At 42.8% G+C, this 6,207-nt stretch overlaps 1 non-coding gene across 1 annotated transcript; it reads right to left on the bottom strand.

Annotated features, from left to right (window-relative positions):
* Nucleotides 1–193: 193 nt before the first annotated feature.
* TRNAL-CAG (transfer RNA leucine (anticodon CAG)) lies at nt 194–277 on the bottom strand. The gene has a single exon. It is a non-coding gene; the product is annotated as a tRNA-Leu (tRNA).
* Between the last annotated feature and the right edge of the window lie 5,930 nt (nt 278–6,207).

Genomic DNA, 6,207 nt, shown 5'->3' with positions numbered 1-6,207 from the left:
CAGGTATACAAGACAAGAGCAGGTTGCAGTATGCAATATATTTCGTTGGAAAAACGTGCTAAAACGCCTCTTAAACCAAACAGAAGACGACTCACGGAGATGCATTAGTACGGTCTTATGTCACTGAGATCATAGGAGAGAGCAAATTGACTGTACTGTGCTGAAGAAGGTACAGCTGCGGGGAAAATACCACTGTCAGGAGTGGGATTCGAACCCACGCCCGGAAGACCGGACTGCGACCTGAACGCAGCGCCTTGGACCGCTCGGCCATCCCGACATGAGAACCACATCATTTATCATCTACCCTGAATCAGTGCTCATTCAGTGTTCCTCCCAGCCCTGCCCCCTGCCGAATCTTTCCCTCTATGCCTACTCGCTCATCCCATACCAGCTCTTCCATCCACTCCTACCCCCTTACCACCCCGCATATCACCATCTGCCCTCTTAGCCTTCTGCCCGTCCTCTCAAACCTCCCCTTTCCTCACATCCCCTATCTACTATCTCACACCTCCCCCTCCCACTCCCCCTCCCTCATATCCTCTATCTGCTATCTCACACCTCCCCCTCACACTCCTCCTCCATCTCATCCTGTCTTCTTCCCTCCCTCGTCCTCTCACCATTAATGCTTAATAAAAACGTTAGGCAAGAACAAAACAAGACAGAGAATTCACGGACTGCAACACCCGCGCCCTACTCGTGCAACCTGTGACCATGACCTTCGACCGATTTTTCTTAAAGTACTGCATTCTTGCCTGACCCTCAACTTTGCCATCTAATTTAGTTTAAAATGTATCAAAACTATCTGATTTGACCTTGCCTTGTCATCTTAACCTTCAACGTACTATTCTCAAAATTAGATCATTCCACCCATTGTTGTCCCTCAAGGTGTCCACCCAATTTGGTTTAGGCTATAACGAATTACGACTATGAGTTAAAGAGCTGAACATCTGACTTTGCCATGTTACCTAAGTCTTTGATCGACTGTTCTCAAAGTTAAATAATTTCATTCGTGTCTGACTCTGACGCTGTATACGGAACACAAAGTAGTTCAGCTTTTTAACATCCTGCATAAGATTTACATCAGTCAAGCCTGAATCCCTTTTATTACGAGGGCTTTGCCTAAGTAATATAAATCATCTTGTGGTAGCCAGAACAGAATGAAAAAACTGGCTCCATCTTGAGGAAATGTTTCTATAAAAAAAAAAAAAAAAAAATCAACATATGGTATCTATATAAAAACGCAACAACAGTATTAAGGTCACACAAACTCACATCTCACTTTCCCACAAGGGATTTGACCAGCTTGTATCTCATCACTAGCTTAATCTTTTTTCTACGATGGCTTAGTATTAATGTTTTTCTTGCCATTTTTTGATGATCTTGCTTATGAGAGATATTTTGCACTGGAGAGGATACATATACCCTTTAATTAACCCTTCAGTCAAACAAGTCGCGAGCTGAATAAAACCATTTGGAGATAACGGGAATAAAACAAAAACAGGTCATCGGACTGGACAGCCTAACTACCAGCACGTTTTCATTCATGCCCCCTCTCGCTCGTTCGTCAGGTTTTATTTTCACCATTCCTTCTGTCTCTCATCGTTTCCTCATTTTTCACTTTCACCATTCCATCGCGCTCTATGCTTAATCATTTTTCCAATTCCATAGCCTACATAAATCCTCCCATTCTTTGTGCTTCCTTTCACATCTGTACCGTCTATGAGCCTTTTTTTTTTTTTTTTTTTTTTTTAAACTCGGCCGCCCTTTCCCCCGCACGCGCGCGCACACACTGGTCTGTATTAAAAATGGCTTCCTAGGCTTGTGTAAATGATTGTATCTACAATACGTCTCTCTCTCTCTTTCTCCCTCTCTCCATTAATATGAAATATTCTTGTCCTGGTCTTGGTCCTCTCCCTTTTTTCTCCTTCCTCTTCTGTCTTCTCATTTTCCTATTTCTCACCTCGCATCCTCCCTTACCTTCCCCATCTGTTTATCTGTCTCTCTCTTTCCCATATTCTCTCTCTGTGTCTGTCTCTGTGCCTGTCTGTCTGTCTGTCTGTCTGTTGTCATTTACACAGTTCTGCGTGTAGCTTCATGTATTTCTTTGTGATATTTTAGTTACATTATATACGACGCGCACGCATGCGTGTGTGTGTGTGTGTGTGTGTGTGTGTGTGTGTGTGTGTGTGTGTGTGTGTGTGTGTGTGTGTGAAAGGTTAGATGCCTGTTTTGCGTTTATGGGCCGTGTAGGTCTGTGTACTGGCAGCAGGGTTGGTGTGTAAGCAGAGCACGAAACATTAACACCCAGCGGGGAGACCAAAACCTAATGGTGAAAATGGTAACAGTCAATAAGCCTCCTCTTCAGGGCACTACATCACAAAGAAAAAAAAACTCCAATCACTTATTACTCTACTATCAGAAAAGACAAAGCATACAGAAGGACTAGTGGAAGGATACAAGGAATAAAAAAGAAGGTAATTCTAAGGGTAGGGAAGTGGTAAAAAAAAAATCTGGTAACATGAAACAAACAACGCGATTTCACACGCTAAATGAATGAAATAAATGTTTAATAAGTACTAAGAATGTAGGCAGATGATTTATAAGACATGGCTATATGCACAGAAATGAGAGTTTGCTGCAAAATTCTACACTCTCCTTTATATAGGTCGTATGTGGAGGTATGACATCTTAAAAAAAAAAAAAAAAAAAAAAAAAAAATGGAAAATCAAGCAGAAAATTACGGATACTATATGTGTGGAAAAATGACGCCCATGAAACTATAGCTTTAGGAATGATTTATGGAACTCCGTGGGAGAATAGAACAGGTGGAAAAAAAAAAAGTACGAAGTGATAACAGAATGGTTAGATGTTATGTAAAATTCGAGTACTACATGAAACAGCCAACATATACGAGTGAAAGAGAGGAGACAGGTAGTGCAAATGACTGATACAAGCTGATAGTGCTGGCGATGATAACGACGATGATTGTGCTTGGGCTAAGTTTGCCCACTATGGCTTGAACGATTTTTATCATCTCTCCATTTGAAGTGAAACAAGAGGCTAAAGCTAGTATACGGTGTTTGTTACGATTACGAGGAGGTGGAGTCTGGAGAGGATGCTGAATTATAGTTTTATTTTATTCTACATGTAAGTGACAGGAGAAAAGGTCGAGAAAGGACGAAGAACTCGGTCCAGTTAAGATGAACCAACTACAACTGGCCTACGAATGGTTGCTTGAAGATGACGATACACACAGCTGGGCACAAAGTCGTGTCGGTTTCGTATGTCATTCCGTGATTTCTTTCCAGGAAGTGGCCAGAAAACGACCGCAGAGTAACTTAGAATTAACTGACAATTATTAGTTATTAATTTTTGTCCTTTTACATGTTACAAGGTTTTAGTGCAGAATTAAAAAAAAAAAAACTCTTTAAAAATCCAAAGGAGGTTCTATTTAAAGCAATGTGTCCCTTTGCTTTTTCTCGTCAGTTTCTTCCGGTGTTCTGGTGGATGAAGGTGTCAGTTTCTTCCGGTGTTCTGGTGGGTGAAGTTGTTAGTTTCTTCCGGTGTTCTGGTGGGTGATGTTGTTAGTTTCTTCCGGTGTTCTGGTGGGTGATGTTGTTAGTTCCTTCCGGTGTTCTGGTAGGCGACGTTGTCAGTTTCCTTCGGTGTTCTGGTGGGTGAAGTTGTTAGTTTCCTCCGGTGTTCTGGTGGGTGATGTTGTTAGTTTCTTCCGGTGTTCTGGTGGGTGATGTTGTTAGTTTCTTCCGGTGTTCTGGTGGGTGATGTTGTTAGTTTCTTCCGGTGTTCTGGTGGGTGATGTTGTTAGTTTCTTCCGGTGTTCTGGTGGGTGAAGTTGTTAGTTTCTTCCGGTATTCTGGTGGGTGATGTTGTTAGTTCCTTCCGGTGTTCTGGTAGGCGACGTTGTCAGTTTCCTCCGGTGTTCTGGTGGGTGAAGTTGTTAGTTTCCTCCGGTGTTCTGGTGGGTGAAGTTGTTAGTTTCCTCCGGTGTTCTGGTGGGTGAAGTTGTTAGTTTCCTCCGGTGTTCTGGTGGGTGAAGTTGTTAGTTTCCTCCGGTGTTCTGGTGGGTGAAGTTGTTAGTTTCCTCCGGTGTTCTGGTGGGTGATGTTGCTTGTTTCCTCCGGTGTTCTGGTGGGTGATGTTGTTAGTTTCTTCCGGTGTTCTGGTGGGTGAAGTTGTTAGTTTCTTCCGGTGTTCTGGTGGGTGATGTTGCTTGTTTCCTCCGGTGTTCTGGTGGGTGATGTTGTCAGTTTCTTCCGGTGTTCTGGTGGGTGATGTTGTTAGTTTCTTCCGGTGTTCTGGTGGGTGATGTTGTCAGTTTCTTCCGGTGTTCTGGTGGGTGATGTTGTCAGTTTCTTCCGGTGTTCTGGTGGGTGATGTTGTTAGTTTCTTCCGGTGTTCTGGTGGGTGATGTTGTCAGTTTCTTCCGGTGTTCTGGTGGGTGATGTTGTTAGTTTCTTCCGGTGTTCTGGTGGGTGATGTTGTTAGTTTCTTCCGGTGTTCTGGTGGGTGATGTTGTTAGTTTCTTCCGGTGTTCTGGTGGGTGAAGTTGTTAGTTTCTTCCGGTGTTCTGGTGGGTGATGTTGTCAGTTTCTTCCGGTGTTCTGGTGGGTGATGTTGTTAGTTTCTTCCGGTGTTCTGGTGGGGGATGTTGTCAGTTTCTTCCGGTGTTCTGGTGGGTGATGTTGTTAGTTTCTTCCGGTGTTCTGGTGGGGGATGTTGTCAGTTTCTTCCGGTGTTCTGGTGGGGGATGTTGTCAGTTTCTTCCGGTGTTCTGGTGGGTGAAGATGTCGTTTTCTTGTAGTGTACTCAACACAAAGGTATTGTAGGAGCCGCCTCATGGCTTAAATGTCAATTAGGTGTTCCATTCGAAAAAAATGCAGGCAATTTAGTGTGTGTGTGTGTGTGTGTGTGTGTGTGTGTGTGTGTGTGTGTGTGTGTGTGTGTGTGTGTGTGTGTGTGTGTGTGTGTGTGTGTGTGCGTGCGTGCGTGCATGCGTGCGTGTGCGCGCGTGCGTGCGCTCGAGCGTCTCTATGCTTATGTGTATTGTTACGGAACAGAGAAAGATAATGTACCCTTTAAGTGAGAATACGAAGAGTCACTACTGTCCCGTAAAGTTCCAGGTTCAAAACAAAAGAGTTAGGTAAAATTACAAGTTAAAGTTTAATGCTTAAATTAACAACAAAACATTCAGAACTCATAAGGATAATGTAATGGCAAATAAACAGGTTAAATATATGGTTAACTGCAATAGCCTCTATTAACACGAAGTTAGCAAGAGTAAATTTATCTAAGTCAGCCCTGATAAAATGAGATACCAGATAATACTCAGTGAATGCCAGATAAATTATTACAGATACAAACTATTATCAAAAATGACTGACATAAAGATCCATACATGAATTACAAAAACTTCACTAAGCCTACAAATTAAACTTATGCTACACAGTACAAGAAAAATACAACAACAGTTATACTCAAATTACACACAGCTGCTAGATGGTTGGAGATTTCTTGAGCACTCACAATAATAATAATATCTGTACAGCGGAGGACAGAGATGTGAACAAAATGAGGAGCAGATCTAAGTGGCCAATGATGCAGAGACTGAGCTCATTATATAGGGGCCAGCAGAGCCTGACACAACTTGTAAGAGGGACGCGCAAATGAAGCCATGGGGACAAAGAGATGACAATCCCGCAAAGTATAACAGAGATGTCGACTTACTCTACTATAACGGTAGAAGGGGGGGACTGAGGCAGAACACGCTCGTGATCAAACATGCAGCATACTGTGCGTTAAAATTACACAAAGGATGATGAAATCATAGGCTATGTAACACCTCCCCACAAAGAAAAAAGAAATTTACAAAGGAAATTTCTTATTACTCTAAAACAATCTGTATATGGCATTACAGACCATGCAAAGGTCTTTCCTAATGTTACAAAAAATGAGATCTCCCTAGCACGTTCAGTCATAGGTACTTGCCAGTATCCCTTTAACAAATCAAACTTACTTATGTACCTAGCCTTTCCGATCTTGTCTATGCAATCTTCTACACGAGGGAGAGGGTAAGTGTCTGTTTTAGTTATCTGATTAACACGTCTGTAGTCGATGCAAAGCCGCTGTGACCCACCTGGCTTAGGGACTAGAGTGACAGGAGAACTCCACTCGCTCTGACAGGGCTCA

Source organism: Coenobita brevimanus, chromosome 51 (genome assembly GCF_032717465.1).
Source record: "Coenobita brevimanus isolate Jiangsu-jjx chromosome 51, ASM3271746v2, whole genome shotgun sequence".
NCBI classification, from domain to species: Eukaryota; Metazoa; Arthropoda; class Malacostraca; order Decapoda; family Coenobitidae; genus Coenobita; species Coenobita brevimanus.
Note: the sequence above shows the minus strand (reverse complement) of the source record. Positions and strands in the feature narration are given on the sequence as shown.